The 17,104-nt window shown below is 37.3% G+C and overlaps 1 protein-coding gene and 1 non-coding gene across 7 annotated transcripts in view; one reads left to right on the top strand and one right to left on the bottom strand.

Moving 5' to 3' along the window:
- The window catches only part of LOC100576383 (mannosyl-oligosaccharide 1,2-alpha-mannosidase IA), a 477,580-nt gene that overhangs the window by 34,786 nt on the left and 425,690 nt on the right, over window positions 1-17,104 (top strand). The window lies entirely within an intron of this gene.
- On the bottom strand, window positions 15,494-15,564 carry TRNAG-GCC. Its single transcript has one exon. It is a non-coding gene; the product is annotated as a tRNA-Gly (tRNA).

Here is a 17,104-nt window from a genome sequence, read left to right as displayed (position 1 = left end):
AAGGATTGAAATAGGCGGCCTAATAGAGCCGAAAAAAAAGAAGAATATTAGGAAAGTGTGGAAGGAGGCCAGGATGATCGTTGGAAAAGGATGTAGAAGAGCATCGAAAGAGCGAAACTCGGAGACAATGAGGAGCGGCGCATTAATATTCGAGGCATGCGGCTTTCTCGCTTTCCTCCTCCAATCTCTTCCGCCCGGGGCGGCTCGTGCGCCAGATTGCAATCGCCAACAGCTTCGTTAATTACTAAAGGATCCTCCTCCCTCACTCGTTGCGTCTCGTGCACCACCGATGATGCAACGAAACGGTTTTAACGCGCGACGTTCGACGACCGTCCACTTCCTGTCGTCCACCTCGCGTCTCTCTGTCTCTCTCTCTCATCCTTGACACCCGTGCCACCCATTCACAGGGATATCCGTGAAAGAAGGAGACGGGGAGATCGGCCTTTGTGTCTCCGACTCCCCTGGATACGAGGATGAGGCTCGGCTCGTTTTTCTTTCCCCGCTTGGGAATAATGTCCACTGGAAGGCGTATTAACATTCCGATGCCTCGGCTGGATTACCGATAATTTGAACAAACTCGTGTGCGCAGTCTGATTTATTTGGATGGTGATTTTGATTCTCATCGTTAAGGGATGAGGATAAGGAAGGAGAAGGGAGAGACTTTTAAGATAATGGCGAATTTTCTTCCTCGCTTTTCATTTTTTTCTCCTGTTCACTGGAGACTGGCTTCACGTCAATGAGGAAATTTAACGAACGTTGAGCCATTCCCCTATGCGATAATTCCATGGTCTTTCTGTTTAATTTTATTTTACAGGGGATCTCTTCGATGTAGAAGAGATTTTTTTATCTTCGTGTCAATATCGTCCTCGTCTTGAGTCAAAGGGATCAAAATTACGAGTATTGATGTTCTTCGAGATTCATTCCTGTATGTTAATCTAATAGTAGATAAAATGATGAAAGTACAGTAGCGAGGAAATTTTTCCATATATATTTCGCATGCAAACGCAATATCGTTGCAAAACAAGATGAAATTTGTATTCAATCGTTCAACTATCGATGGCAGGGATACGGCTCTCTTCTTTTATATTCTTCTCGGAAGTCGGTGTTGCAAACGATGGAAACATTTCTTTCCGCCATTTCCGTTTATCGCGATAAACGATAGCGGCGAATAGTATTTCCGGCCAATTTAATTCAAGGAAGAACGATTGCAAGAAGCGAACAACGAACGAGAAAGAAAATCTGAAAGCTTTTTCTCTTCTTCCAAAAGAAAAAAATATATTATCCACGAAAGTGTACGTATAATTTCTAATTCATAAATGAATTCGTAAGAATCGTTCTTATCAACATTTAATATCGAAGAATTTCCATCTCGTGGAGCAAGAAAAACGATCAATGTAATGTAAAGGATCGAAACGAATCCAATTTTCTTCTTCTCTCCGCTCGAATAATCCCTTTCCAACAAAAAAAGGGATACTTCGTCAAACAGCATTCGGACAAGCGAACATTTTCATTTTTATTTCCATTCAACAAACGTATCCGATTATCGTTTTTAGAACAACGAAAAACTTCTTCGAATCTATTTTTCCAAGGAGCGGATCCCGCGGATAACGCGCGCAATTGGTCCCGATCGTATTGTTGACTGGAAAATTTATGCTTATCCATTCGACTCTCACTGTGACGGCAATATCGCCATCCCGAATGGGCCATCGCTCTTACTTTTCTCCACTCAAACGGATGCGGCAATAAGATTTCTCTATCCTTTATTCGTGTGTAACGCGTATATAAGGGAATAAGGGAGGAGGCAAGCATTGTGTCCTTTATCGTGGCCGCGATTTTTGCAATTCGCGAGGAGGGAGTCTCGTCCAAGTTTTCCTCCCAAACGATCCTCTGTTTATCGGTTCAAGATTGAACGATCCCAACTTCGATAGATTCGATTCGAGAGATATGTAGGTCTGAATCTAGTGCCGTTAAGGGGGATGAAAAAGGGAATGTACCTCCCTCCCTCCTGTGAGATTTCCATATTGGTGATTTTGAAGTTAGTTGCAATATGGATAACGCGAGTTTAATGCTCAGGATAATTGCTCGATCCTCGAGAATCACTTTGTATCGATCTTGCTCGTTCATTTTCGTTCAACAACTTGAAGATACCACATTGATCCATTGGCATAGGAATGATAACTTGGAAACAAATCTGTTTAAAAAACACAAAATAAATAATTTTAAAGATAGCAAAAATATCTCGTCGCCAATTTTCCAAACTCTTAACACGCCATCTCCCTCCCCCCTTTTTCGTAACCAGCTGAACCACAGGCAAGAAGCCGCATATCCCGCGGCTTTCACCGTTCGTTGACGCTGTTAAAATTCCAATAACAGACGTCCGTTTGTGCCGTTTGTGCGCGCATATGCCGTTTCTTCTACCCTCTCCCTCGCCTCCTTTTATGCTCGCGCGCATACACACGCACACACACGATCCTCGCCGCGTTACCCCTTTGTTCCGCTCGCGCGCGTTTTTCCGCCTGTCGCATGCCGTTCCAACGTTCCCGTGGATACCCTCGCCCTGCGCATATCATCGCCGACCCCCTTTCGAGATCATCCTTTTTTAAGATTCCTGCTCGAAGCAGGAGACGGACCGTCTCGCGCTCGCACGAGATAATAAATGTCTTTCTCGATCTTGACCCGAGTCGCCGCCGCCGCCGCCGCCGCGTCCCCAGCTTTCCAACCGTGCTTGACCACGTGGACGTGGATAATTGAACATACATCAAGGGTGAAGGAGGGCCGACGACAAGAAGGATATAACCGGCCTCGAAAAGCGGCCAGCAAACGGAAAGACTATGAAGAGCGGGAAGAAAGAAAGAGAGAGAGAGAGATGGAAGGATAATTCAGGCAATTTGAGGGCCGAACGACGATATAAATTCGGTAAACGGCGTCATTAGAGCCAATCCGAAATACCGGGCGTCTATTAAACCTGGAACTAAGATAATTACCAAGCACTCCAGAGTCCACCGATATCGGGTCCACCTTCCTCTCGTGGATACCTTCTCTGGCTACATTGTTGCGCTTCTTATACATACCGTACCCTTCCTCCCCCCTCGCCACGATTCCCCGGGCCCCCGGCTATTCCAATTTCGATGATCGTTCGCCTCGAATGTTTGTGTCCCCTTTGCGGCCGGCCTGTGTCCACGGACTTGTCGGATCGCCTTTCCGACCATGTTTTCGGAGGATGCGTTGGCGGAGGAGAGGATTCTTTCGGATGGTTACACGGGATGGGGGAGGTAATGGAGTGCGGTTTGGCGGTTTGTAAGGCGGTTTGCTGCGGAGCGGAGAGTTTCTTCTTTTTTTTTTTTTTTTTTCAGAGCGGTTGTTTGCGCGCGCGGTGGTCGAGGCGCGATTATTAGACCGCGGATGTACATGAATTTATGAAAAATTTTGTGATGATGAGATTTTTGGGAGAGATGTGTGAAAAAAAGGAAAAAGAATATAAAATATTATAATTCGTAGAAATTTTATCGTTTAATTTCAAGGAAATACTCGAAGAGTAAAAATATCACGCGGTTATATCTTCTTCCAAGTAAAATCTAAGTTTGCAAGAATTTAAAAAATTGATCAACGATGCATAATATACAGAAGAACGAAACTTTCCAAACTTCAATTACTCCACGCAATTTAAAAAAGAAAGAAAATAGAATAATTATCCCGTAGCAACACGTTTCCAATACATATAACACACCCTCTATAATTCATCGCGCAGTTAATAATTCTTACGGGGGAACAATACGACACTCGCTCCGCAATAGGAAAATTCGCCTCGCAATTCGCCTCTCGAGGGATTAATTCCGCATTAGCACCCCCCGATAATCACGAAACCTTACTCCGCCCCGCTCAATCAGCCCCGCTCGATAAATTAAAATGCCCGCAGTCACCCAATTAAGAAAATTGAAATACTTTGCAATAGCAATTGCAATCCAATTCGTGTTCCAACGTATCCACCGTGGATTTCTCGCGATACAATGACACGCGGTATTTCGGCCGGAGATGCCTTCATGCGCGCTCCCGTGTAACACGTCCGCCCGTACCTTCTCTCGGTTGGGTCTCTCGCGGTTGGCCCACAGTTCGCGAAACTGGCTCCACTGGAATCTGGCAGCCAAATTGTACACGCGAAAAGGGATCGAAAATCCCTTGTGAAAGAAGGAAGAGGGAGGGAGGGCAGGAGGAGGAGGAGGAGGAAGAGGAGGAAGGGATGAATAAGAAACGCTAAACTATACGTTTTTAGCCGGGCGTTACATTTGTCGGATACCAAAGAGCCGGGATGCTCGAATCCGTGCTCCCTCGTCCGGGGAATGTTTGCGGAATGTCGCGAACTTCTATATAACGTCCGAGTCGAGGAGTTGTTCGGAATTGTCGTTGTGCACGTTCGCAAGTGTGTGGAATATATATATATATTTTTTTTTCCAAGTATCGAATCGGATTGATTAATGATTTCTCGTAAAATTAGGTAATTAGAGGAATTTGAATGGTAAGGGAAAAGAATGTGCATCTGATTTTTCTATAATTATTCAGAATTTTAATTGGATTTATGAATTTTTGTAAGTGGAATAATTTATTTGGCATATGAAAAGAAAAATTGAGAGTTAATATTTATAATATGTGTATATATATATTCTTCGTGGTTTTTTGAATGGATTGGAATAAGAGAAAATATCTATAAGAGAAATATTTTTAATTTAGGATTTATGAATTTTTGTAAGTGGAATAATTTATTTGGCATATGAAAAGAAAAATTGAGAGTTAATATTTATAATATGTATATATATATATATATATATATATATATATATATATTCTTCGTGGTTTTTTGAATGGATTGGAATAAGAGAAAGTACTTTACCTATAAGAGAAATATTTTTAATTTAGGATTTATGAATTTTTGTAAGTGGAATAATTTATTTGGCATAAGAAAAGAAAAATTGAGAGTTAATATTTATAATATGTGTATATATATATATATATATATATATATATATATATATATATATTCTTCGTGGTTTTTTGAATGGATTGGAATAAGAGAAATATTTTTAATTTAGGATTTATGAATTTTTGTAAGTGGAATAATTTATTTGGCATATGAAAAGAAAAATTGAAATATTTATAATATGTATATATATATATTCTTCGTGGTTTTTTGAATGGGTTGGAATAAGAGAAATATTTTTAATTTAGGATGGAAGTAGAAAAAAGTTTCTTATATTCTCGTTTATCTTCTTTCGTTAATGCATCATTTCGAATACGAACACATGGACGTGTGAATAATATAAAAATATTTCAAGTTTCCAGAGAGAGAAAACGCGAAAATTTCTCAAGAATTATCAGAGTTAAATTTCATAATACCGACGACAAAACATTTATTTAAATGCGTATTTAAAAGGGATAAAAATCTCAAGCGATTCCGATTATTACTTTTCGTCACATTAACATGTACCAAGTACAAAAGGATGAGAGAGTGAAGAGATAATAATTACGCGCACGATACACGATTTCAAAGTAATCAGTGGTTGCATACCATACGAGGAATCGTTCCTTAAGGCGAATCTGTTGTAAGGAAATCCTGGACTCGCGTTTACCGATTCGGGACGCTTATGCGCGAGGAAATTGTCGGAATATACTAATCAACGAAAGATACTGAACGTTCGATAATACGTTTCAAATACGTATATATCTCGAAAATTGACAATGAGGTATAAAGATATATATGTGACTATAAATGAATAAAAAAAATAAAATGTTATACGTGTAGAATTAGAAAATTTGTATACAAATTTAAATGTACCATTGTGCGGGATTTGCTTTATGCAACGATGAGATGAACATGAGTATAAATAAAAAGTATTAAAGTATGAGTAAATGAAAATAAATAAAAATTGACAATGAGGTATAAAGAGATATATGTGACTATAAATAAATAAAAAAATAAAATATCATACGTGTAGAATTAGAAAATTTGTATACAAATTTTAATGCACCATTGTATAAGATTTGCTTTATGCAACGATGAGATGAGTATAAATAAAAAGGAATGATACAAAAATGTGGACGACAAATAGGAAATCAAAGGAAAATTTGATAAAAGTATATAAAGGAAATATTCAAGAAATAATTTGATTTCTTATTATTTTTTCATTATTCAATTTTAATGAACTTTATATAAATCAGTAATACGATTGTTATCACGTTTAATACGTCTCAATAATTTGATCAAAATGGTATAACGACAGATAAAACAACGTTTATTGTTCGTGGAAACATTCAAACAAAGATATTCAAGCGTATTATATTATTAATATACTTTATAATTTCAGTGGAAAGTAATCATGCCAATATGTATGATACGAACAACGTGTTTCGATTAAATGGTTTTGATTAAACAACTGCGAATTAAAATAGAATAATAAATACATTCTCGTTCCACAAACCAATCTATTATTTTCGTGTACAACTCTTCTAAAAAAAAAATCCAACTTATATAACTCGAAACTCATGAAAATTGGTTGAAGAAATTATGGGAAATTTTTGGAAAGATTTTCGAGTAAAATGTTTGCTTCGAAATTCGAACAATTGTACAACACGTCGAGCAGCTCTAATTCGAAACGTTTTAACGTGACTCGAGATTCGATCATTAAAAGCGTTTACGCTTGTAATTGCAAGAAGCGCCGGCCTAGAAAGTTCTTCAGGCCACCGAAATTCATTCCCTTATCTTATCTGCAAGAAAATTGCACGCAAATGGACGGGCTGATACACGAGAGCCTTAATTAAAGGGATGCACACCGGCCTCCAGTTGATCACGTTCGTTTCTCCATATACTGATTTTAAATTATCGTGAAAATTATTCATTATTCAGAAGAACATCTCGGATAATAAATATCCTTAGGAAATATTTATTTCGTGAAAATATTTTTTATCCCAATCTTAAGAAAATAAAATGGAACGTTCCATCTTCGTGATTACTTGTTTAAAATGATATTTGAAAAATAATCACTTCTCGTTCTGTGCCATAAATTTTGATTTCTCGAAAATATGAGATGTAAGATCAAAAGAAGAAGGGATAGGACAGGGATTAAACAAGTTTGGAAAGGAGTGAAGGGGATTGAGTAACATTTAAGACGAATGAAAGAAAATTAAGTTTGCCGGATTAAAAAATGAGGACTGTTAAAGATTTGGAAAGTGGTGAAACATATTATAGAAAGATAAGAGGATTAAAAGATGTTGGGAAACATTAAAGAAGTTTGTAGAAGACTTAAAAAAAAATGCCGGGGATTAAAGAAGACTTCGAAGTCGAAAAAATATTGAAAAAATATTAAAGTGTGGAAGGTAGAAAAATTTTCGATCGAAGCTGAGGATCCATTTTAAAAAAAACATTACAAAAAAAGAAAAGGAAGAAAATTAAAAGAAACTTTTTCCAAGAATTTCATTTAAAAGATCAAAAAAAAAAAAAAATTAAATGCTGAAAGAAATCGAATTCTTTAAAAATAAAAAATTTAATAAAAATTAATCGATTAACTGTCGAATCGGATTTCAAAATATTATTATATAAAATATAAAATATTCTTTCGATTTCTCAACTTCCTGATATACATACTCGTGGAAATTTTCGATCCAGACCTTGCTGCCTCGAATAAAGAAATTTCGCGATAAGTTGTAAGCATATCGCGTGTGTCACGTGGGAAATCTTAGAATCGGTAACAGCCGAGGGTCTCCAGCGGGTTGAGAGTCTAATTTTACGCATCGCTGATAGACTTGGCCACGAATGAAAAGAACGAAAACAAATTACAGACGTTGCACGCGAGATATTTCACCGTGTTCGATGCTTTCACGTCGCAATGTCACGGTCAGTCCACTTTTCTTTTCCTTTTCTTTTTTTTTTTTATTCTCTTTCCCTTTACTCACGCGACGCTGATCCACATTTGCATGGGAAAAGGCCAAATGTCACGCCTTGATCGAGGATCGAAAGTCAAGTTTCGATATCTTGCCGCTCGAGATTTTTATAACGATACATGGATCGCTTTGATTAGTCGTTAAATTTTTTTCACGAAATGCAGTCAGAAAGAAAAATATTCGAATTTTAAAATTTTTTTAAAATTAAAATTTCCTTCCGTTTTAAAAAATTCTCTGACGGATTGATATTTTCTCTCTCTCTCTTCAATATAGAAATTGTTACAATAATCAACTATAATTATTAATTGCAAACGTTCTCCACATCCGTGACGCTTTACAAAGCTTTCGCCTTTTGTGAACTAATTTCGCCACGAATATATTTCACCTGTAATTTACACCGTAGTTGTACGTGACAAGCGTGATGCGAGTCGTTATAACGCGTGTGACGCATGGTAACGGTAAATGGATTTTAAACGCGCCGGTGTTTACGTTCAAACATTACGTCCAACGCATTTTAACATATTTCATAAACTTTCAAATAACACTTTCACGTGTACGAAATTATATATTCCGTGTTTCAAACAATGCGACAAATACTTGAAACGAATCGTAATGCGTGATACATGCATACATTGGAAAAGAATATCCAACAACGATCCTTGGGTTCAAGGTTTGTGATTTCGATATGTATATATGTATCGAGATCATGCGATAATTGGAGCAGTTTGTTCTTCTCTGTTGGAACGTTGTTACGTAATCGGATTTAAAGTTTATTATAACTCGCCTCCATTTGATGCGTAGACGAATAATGATACTGGTCGGAATATCGTTGCATAATCTGCATGCAATTCGTGAGAAGAAACTTGGTATTATCCTTCGAGCATCGTGTTTCATCGTTGGATAAATTTCTTTGGGGATCAAGATAAATCTAGTAATAAGAAGAAGATATTTTATTTGTTTAGTGAAGAAGAAGCTTCATTGATATTATTGGTTTTTTTGGAAAAAAAGGAAAGTAAAATTGGAAAATTTGCATTATAGGATTTTAAATTTGTTTCCAAATTTTTGTATTTTTCCAAAGATTCCAATTTTCATTTTTATCCTTTTCCAATGAAATTTTATAATATCTGATGCATATGTATTTGCTATCATGATTTTGTATAAGATTTTATTATTTTTGTATTTAATAGTAGAGATTTTTTCTTGTTGTCGTATTTATTGAATTCCAATCGATTGGTTCTTGTACGAAGAAACAAGGACTGGTTTGTTGGATTAATCGATCAAAAGAGTTTCCACTTTCACGAGAAATTCTCTTGAACTAATTAAGTTTTCTTTTTTAAGCTAGTCTTAATTAACGGGATAATTATACTGCTCTCGTTGGCGTGAGTAATTTTCATTTCTTAAGAAGAATACTTCCGTGATCGCTCGTTGGAAACATTTTAGAGATAGGAAAGACTTCTTTCTTTTTTTCCTTTCTTCCATCATCTTTTTCTTTATCGATTTGCCAATTTTTAACTATGATGACTATTTAATAAGAAGGAAACGAATTTCCTTTACGAAGTAAAAAATCGTTCGTGTATTTATTTTATTTTAATTTTAATAATTGCAAATGAATTAATACATTGTCTTCTACTCATAAATTCGTTATATTCGTGAAATTAATTCATCAATGAAAATCATTTAAACATTTAAATTGTAAAATCATTATGGATTATTCAAGCTTGTTTCCTCGATTCATAAATCGTGTCACAGATAACTCGTAACTTTAATATTTTCCGCTTCATTTAATCTTATCTACTAGTTTCTATTTTACATTTAAATTAAGTTATTATCTTATTTCGTATCGTCATTTTATCTATACATTTCCTTTTCCTCCTCCTCCTTTACTTAATAATTTATTATTTCACAATTCTATAATTTCTTCTATACAATTCCCTTTTATAATAATTCTTTTCTTTCTTCAAGTATCACCAAATTTCCAGTACACAGCAAACAATTCTGGTTTACAAATATGCATAAAAATATTCTTTCCAAATAAATAAAATATCCCCTTTCTCTTACCATCCTTTTTTTCTCAAGATTTTCCCCAGACACGTCAAATTTCTCTTCTTCAACAACTTCAACCCATCGTCATTTCCATCACGAACGTTTCGCGCGCAAACAAAAGCACGTAAAAGCATAGCGTGGAACGAAATTTCTCAATAGCCGGTGATCGGTCGAAACGAGTTTAGCTTAGCCTCGTGTTTCAGAAACGCTCTTGCCGGCACAAGTCCCCGAGGAGCATTTCCGGTGAACGGAGCCCGTCTCCCTCTCTCTCTCTCTCGCTTACCAGATGAAAACAAATAAAGGAAAACTCATCATCCGGCTCGGCTTGAACGGCGCCGATAAAACGAATCGACCGAGATAAAAGACGCCTTCCGCGTCGTCTTCCTTTTTTCCAACCGCTTCTTCCTTGAATGTAGCCCGCGATCCTCTCCAATGCTTCTTTCTGCGCCCCTTCGACCTTCGTCCCTGGGAAATTATAGCACGCATTTCGAATTTTTCTTCCAATTTCATCCTTCCTTCCTCTCCTTTCGTTGATCTTTTGGCTTTTTCTTTGGTTGCAATTAGCGACCAAAGTTTTAAGAAAAATTTCTTTATTGGGACGATGATTGCTTTTGAAATGCATGGACAGGTGGATATAGATTCGAATTCAGAAGTTAAAAGGGAATTTTTGATTGTTCGCGAGAAAAGGAGAGAATGTTGATGTTTTAGAAATAAAACATGTATTTATTTTTTTAATATCTTGAAGAAATTCTCGGATTCTGTTGATTCGAGAATTAGAAGTGGATTGGAACTTTTAAAATTCCCAAACATTTTCTTCAAGAAACTCGAATTTCGATTCAGATAGAACAATGTTCCCTCGTGTAAGAATACTCACATTCTCAAGTTTTTCCCATATGAGGACCGACTCCACCCTTTCTTCCAACGTTTCCATCGTTTTTAATATCTCGAAGAGATTCTCGGATTCTGTTGTTGATTCGAGAATTAGAAATGGATTGGAACTTTTAAAATTTCCAAACATTTTCTTCGAGAAACTCGAATTTCGATTCAGATAGAACAATGTTCCCTCGTGTAAGAATACTCACATTCTCAAGTTTTTCCCATATGAGGACCGACTCCACCCTTTCTTCCACCGTTTCCACCGTGACTAAAGGTTTTCAGGGGGGCTTTAAAGCGGGCGTGGAGAGGCCCAAGAAGGGCGGGCACTCGGGATCATGGCTTGTCTCGAGTGGGTGCTTCGAACGGCGCAAAGTACGTATATCTTGCGCATGAAAACTACCAGGCCAAGTGCCGTTGCTTGTCTCCCTTCGAAAATAGGGCCAATAGAAGCGGAGCAACGTCTTTCGAATTGTAAAAAAAAAAATACAGCCTCTCTCCATCCATCCATCCATCCTTTCCTCGAAAATAACAACGAAACGGAAGAATATAGAGATATTATAGATGAAAACGACATGTCACGCGCGTGTAACACGCTCGTGTTTCTCTGTCAACGAGTCATGAGGCATCAACGAGAAATTGCGCCTGTTTGCAAATGATACGATGATAAAGATGCAAATGCGTATATACGAGTCAGGTATATATATATATATATATATATACAAACCAACTCCTCCCCCCCACCCTGTATGCAAAGCAACGCGCTCTGTTGCGCCTCTCCTGTGGGTGGATCCCGGTCACCGGTCTCTCATAAACTAACACATTTCGGTTTCCTTTGATCTGCGTGCGCACGGTTCACTCGTTGTTGTTCCCCTTGCCTTTTGCAAACGCCGATACATACCGACAGGACGTAGCCCCTGGCTAATTGGATTTTGTAATTACATGCAAATTTAATTATCATCGAAATTAATTACGTAATAAGATTTCTGTCGCGCATCGTGAAATCGAAAATAGGGGAGGGGGGATACGGATTTTTTACCTTTATACCTCTTGCGATTTGTCGTTCATTCGGGTATCTTTTTTGTTTTTTGCAAGGGATGGATGTTCGACGTTTGGGATGACGTATGAAATTTCGTTTATTTTCTATCACGATTTCACGTTCGTTTGAATATTAGAAATTTTGGATTGGAAATTGAATTGGAACGGTTCATTGAAACAGAAACGTTACATAAATTAATATCGTTGAATCCATGTTGTAATAACAGAAGGGTTACAATTCACGAACAGTATGGATCAGGTAATAATTAAAAAAGGAATTTTTTAATACAATTATCAACAAATATATAAAATTAATTATTGCTTCACGCAAGGAGAATTTATAAAATTTCTCTCACTTATCCAAGATTTCATACTTTTTTACTTTCCAAACGTAGTTTCATCGATCGTCTAACGGTGTTATAATGATGCATGCATGGTTTTATGATTCGCGGAAGGGGAAGGGAAAAATTCTCTGCTCTTGCTCGTCAGCGAACATTGTCATCAGCACAGACTTTGCCACGATAAAGATGCAAATTTGCATTCGACGCGGGCTGACACCGGTGTAAAATATAATCCCGCGATTAGTGCCAGCTGAAACCGAAGTCAGTTTTCTCTTCGTGGACGTTCTCTGCTAACAGCTCGGTTAAGATTCGTCTCTGTCTCGCATTTCTTCAATATTATAAATATATGTGTATGCGTATGTGTACGTATGTGTGTCGAAGTTGGAGCGAAAATTTATTTAATTGTACATTTCTCGCAAGATTTAAAGAAATCGATACACGATTTTGAAATATTTTTGTGACAAAAGATAAAACGCTCAATATTTCGAAACTTTATATATAATGACAGATATATAATTATTTATCTACCGGTTAATTAATTATCGAAACGAGGTTGTATCGATCATATTACTCGAGATAACGGGAAAAAGAAACCAGATTTTCTCGTTTCGTTTCCTCCCAATCAATATTATTCGTTCTTTCAAACTGTATTTCTTTCCTTTCGTGATACTTTTATTATCTGATTATGCGTAATTCGCATGCGAGAGAAACTTCTTCAAAAAAGAAAATCTTTCAGAATTCAAATGGAAATTGATAATTTCGTATAAATTCATCGACACGAGTGTCCAAACAAATGTTCCCCACATTTCATCTCAAAACGATAATTAATCGTCCAATGCTTCGACTGTTCAATAGGGGAAATTATCCATCAATGATTCGTTTTAATTAGCCTATTTCAAGGCTACTCTCAATACGAGCCTTGTTCTTTAAACACACACCTCGCACAAGTATTTATTGTATCCCGATAAGCGGTCGCCTCGAGTGGCTCAAGTGTCCATTTTAAGAGAATTACGAAATGTAGGTCATCGATCGGTTCGAGGCCGGTAATAAGATCGATTTAATCTTCCAAGACTGAGTTCCTGCTCGCGAATCAATCTTATCAATCGCGTTCTCTCGTTATCAATCGCGTGATCATCGAGAACGTAGGAGAGGAATTTCGCGTTTTTCTTTTTTTACAATGTGATTAACAATCCTTTGTTCACGTAGAATCGACGATCTGGAAATCGCATGTGCAGGAACGAAAGTTCTTTTCCACTCACGGATCACAGTGGTTCTCTTAAGCGGAGCTTTGATTGTGAGTAAAAAATTTCTACGATCGTATCACGAAAATATATACTTTTTATAAATTTGATCGCTTTTAAACAGGCTGGCTATTTGCTTCTGGAATCTAAATCTGAAATCAAAAATTTACTTTTTAAAAAATTCTATCTAATCCGTCGAAATTTCGTAAATTTGCCACTCTTCTGTCTATCAAAGAGATTAAGAACCACTGATAGGTAGGTGTTACCATTCACCTTGGAACTTTTTTAACAGTAGAAATTTGCGCAATGCCTCTCCTATCCCTCTTATCGATCTCTCGAATCGCGTGTAGCTTTCTATCTGATTATTGATTCGTAGTAATGGTATCTTGTTAATGAATTTCGAAATCGTTTGATTCAAATTCGCAAATCTTCTTAAAAATATATTAAATGTTTCATTTTGTTCGCTTCGATAAATTTTCCACGATAAAAAATACTCTTTTCTCTCCCATTAAAAAAAAAAACATCTACATCCACAACTAATACATTCATTTAAGGAAATCAAGACGAAATAAAAATGAACAATAGAAGAGACGCAATCTCAGTCGAGAGAAGCAATCAAAATTCTTAAAAAATTCCCTTACGGTAATCGTTCATCAACGTCACGAAACGAAACGAAAGAGAGAGAGAAAGAGAAAAGAGTAAAAAAAGTAGTCAGTTTTCATTCCGCGACCAATAAACCGCGAAAGCAACCTCTTGGTAAATGACACGTGGCGAGAGGGTGGACGCGCGAAGAAACAATCGAGAGAGGAGTGGAAAGCCTATAGTCGCGTGTGTTCAACCGGTTCCATGCCCGATTACTTCGTGTCACGGTGGAACGCCGCGCCGCCTTATGCCCGATCCGCCTCTTCCCTCCTCGCGTCACGCGCGCCCCAAAGCGCGAACCACGCTGATCCACGCCGCGTGCAAACGTGCAAATATTTGCGCCCGGCCTCGTGTTCGTGCGTTCCCATTGACGGACGGCCGGGGTTGGAAAGTGCGTCATGCGTTTTGCCCCTCCGCTTCGGCAAAGTTTAGGCTTTTCAATAGGAGCGTGTAGTGGTGGATCCACTGGTCTTGTTGAACCGGGTTTGAAAACGTTTGTTCCGCGTATTTGGCCAATGATACTTTGTGCAAATGAACGTGGTTGCGTGCGATTTTGGAGTCGATTTTTATCCTCCATTTTGCTCCAGTTTATTATTACAGATGGATTTATTTATTATTGATTTTGCGGTAAAAGGTTATTCAAATAAAAAACATGATTGAACACCAATTAGTTCTTCTATCGAATAAAAAATAATATGATAAAAGTGTGCCGTATATACCTTTAAAAAAATTGTTGAATTTTCCTTTAAAATCTTTTCGAAAAAACGTAAACGTTTTTACGAACCATGAACTTTTCTCAGGTTGTGAGAATTTTTTGACCGAGCTGAGTATCTTTGGTGAAATTTTTAGTTATACGGAATTGCGGATACAATGTATAAAACATTGATGCCTGCACGACCGAGCATATGTTCCGCGATATTACCGTAGGAGCGCATCGAACGTGGGATTTTCCTCTGGTTTTCGCCAGATGTGGCTACCTTACTGTTAACCATTCGTAAATTCAACGTTCCCTCTCCTCTCTCTGAGATTTTTTTTTATCATAATATGGGCCATTTCGACCTCGTCGAAATATACTTTATCGCTCTATTTTCATTTAATCGTGTATTACGTCTCGAGTATAAATTTCTTAGAGAAATTTTTCTTACGGGAAAATATGGGGAAATACGAGAAATGCGGTTAAAATTTCTTCTAGCGTATCCAGTTAAGGAGAACAATATGATATTTGAAATAATAATACGATACTTTTTAATAAAGTATATGAAATTATATATATATAATATATATTTTTTATTAATTGCACGTTAATTGTTAGATACGAAAGGTTGAATATTGGAATATTTCCAACGAGAAGTGATTAAAAAAATGTAAAAACAACCCATCATCCCTTGCATCGGCCGGGAATCGAACCCGGGGCGCCCGCGTGGCAAGCGAGCATTCTACCACTGAACTACCGATGCTTCTGGGGGTTGTTTTCATTTATTTCCAATAAAAGTGTAAACGATCCTACAAATCTATTTCCGCGATCATAAAATCTATCGATTAGATAAATTTTCTTTATTCATACTCTCCTCCTCGTCCTCTCTATTTTATTTAGAAAAAAAAAGAAAACATTCAATTGTATCTAATTCCAAAATTTAAAAATTATTTCCACTTATAAATAATTTCGAAAATTTGTTATTCTTATCAAAACCTTATGAAAATAATATAACCATACAGATCTTTTTTTGTAATGATACAAAGTTCGGGATAAAAACGAGATGTATGACGTCTCATTGTGACTCCAGTTACAATCCGGGGCAGCTCGATGGGAGTGGAGGTTTAAAAGTGGGACGGAGAAGATGAAGGGTTTGCACGAGAGCCACTCGCTTTGCTCTAGCTCTAGACTCTAGTCGAACTTGAAATCCTCTCCGGCATAAACGCTGGTTATCTCTGATCTCGCAACACCGAGATGATGAGATCCTCGAAAGTTATCGGGTCACATGGTGAAACGTTTATATCTAGAAAATTAACCACGATAGTTCTCGATTATCTATCCTTCAATATCCAACAAGATTAATTAAAATATATCTCTGCTCGATATGCTTGGAAAAATAACTTTTCTGAAACTTTGATCTTTTTTACATTCTTATTTCTTTCTTTGAGTTTCAGTCGAATATTAAATAAGAGAGGAATCCTTTGATTTCTTTGATTTGTATTTGAAATGATCCTAAATGGTATCGTGAAGAAAATGAAGGATTGTATATTTTGAGGATTGAAATTTGATTTCAGATTGGGAAGGATATACAATCGGATGATTTAAAACCAGTTGAACCAGAAATAAATCCCCCATAAAAAAAGTGTGATAAATGAAAAAAATATAAAATTTTGCAGGAGAGAGAGAGGAGAGAAACTGACAACGACGACATTAAATCCTGTCCCCCCCGTTCGAAGCATTGAACTTTTAACTTTTAACTCATCTGACGTGTGAGAGAATCTTATCTATCTTTTCTTCGAAAATTAAATCCATCTCTGAAAATTCATGGGGGGAAAAAAAAAGTAATAAATTCTGAATGAATAATAACATCGATGACACAAATCCCGGCCAATTTAAAATTCCAACAAACGTAAACCTCCCTCCTCCCGATCAAACAGCTTGACAAGCAGCAGTCTCTCTCTCTCTCCTCCTCCACCACTTCTTACTTCTTCGAATCCGAGATGACCCTCCACGCTCTAATTCCTCGCTCCCTAAGATCACTAATTCCTCGCTCTCCTCGAGAGAATCCTCCGAGAGATCACGATCGATCGGATTTAGTCCCGATTTCTTGTCGGGAGACAGGGGAGGAGGCAGGGATCGCTTTCTGAATCACGGATAGAGCACAAGGCTTAGAGCATTCTCACCGTGTTGCGATACACGCTGTCCAAGTCGGTATCGCGTGGAGTTGAGGAGGAGGAGGAGGAAGGGGATAGCTTTGGACAATAAAAAAAGGAAAAATCCTTTGCCCTTAATACGTATAAACC

This window comes from Apis mellifera, linkage group LG4 (assembly GCF_003254395.2).
Source record: "Apis mellifera strain DH4 linkage group LG4, Amel_HAv3.1, whole genome shotgun sequence".
NCBI lineage: Eukaryota > Metazoa > Arthropoda > Insecta > Hymenoptera > Apidae > Apis > Apis mellifera.
The sequence above is the reverse complement of the archived record's forward strand: the minus strand, read 5'-3'. Positions and strand labels throughout refer to the sequence as shown.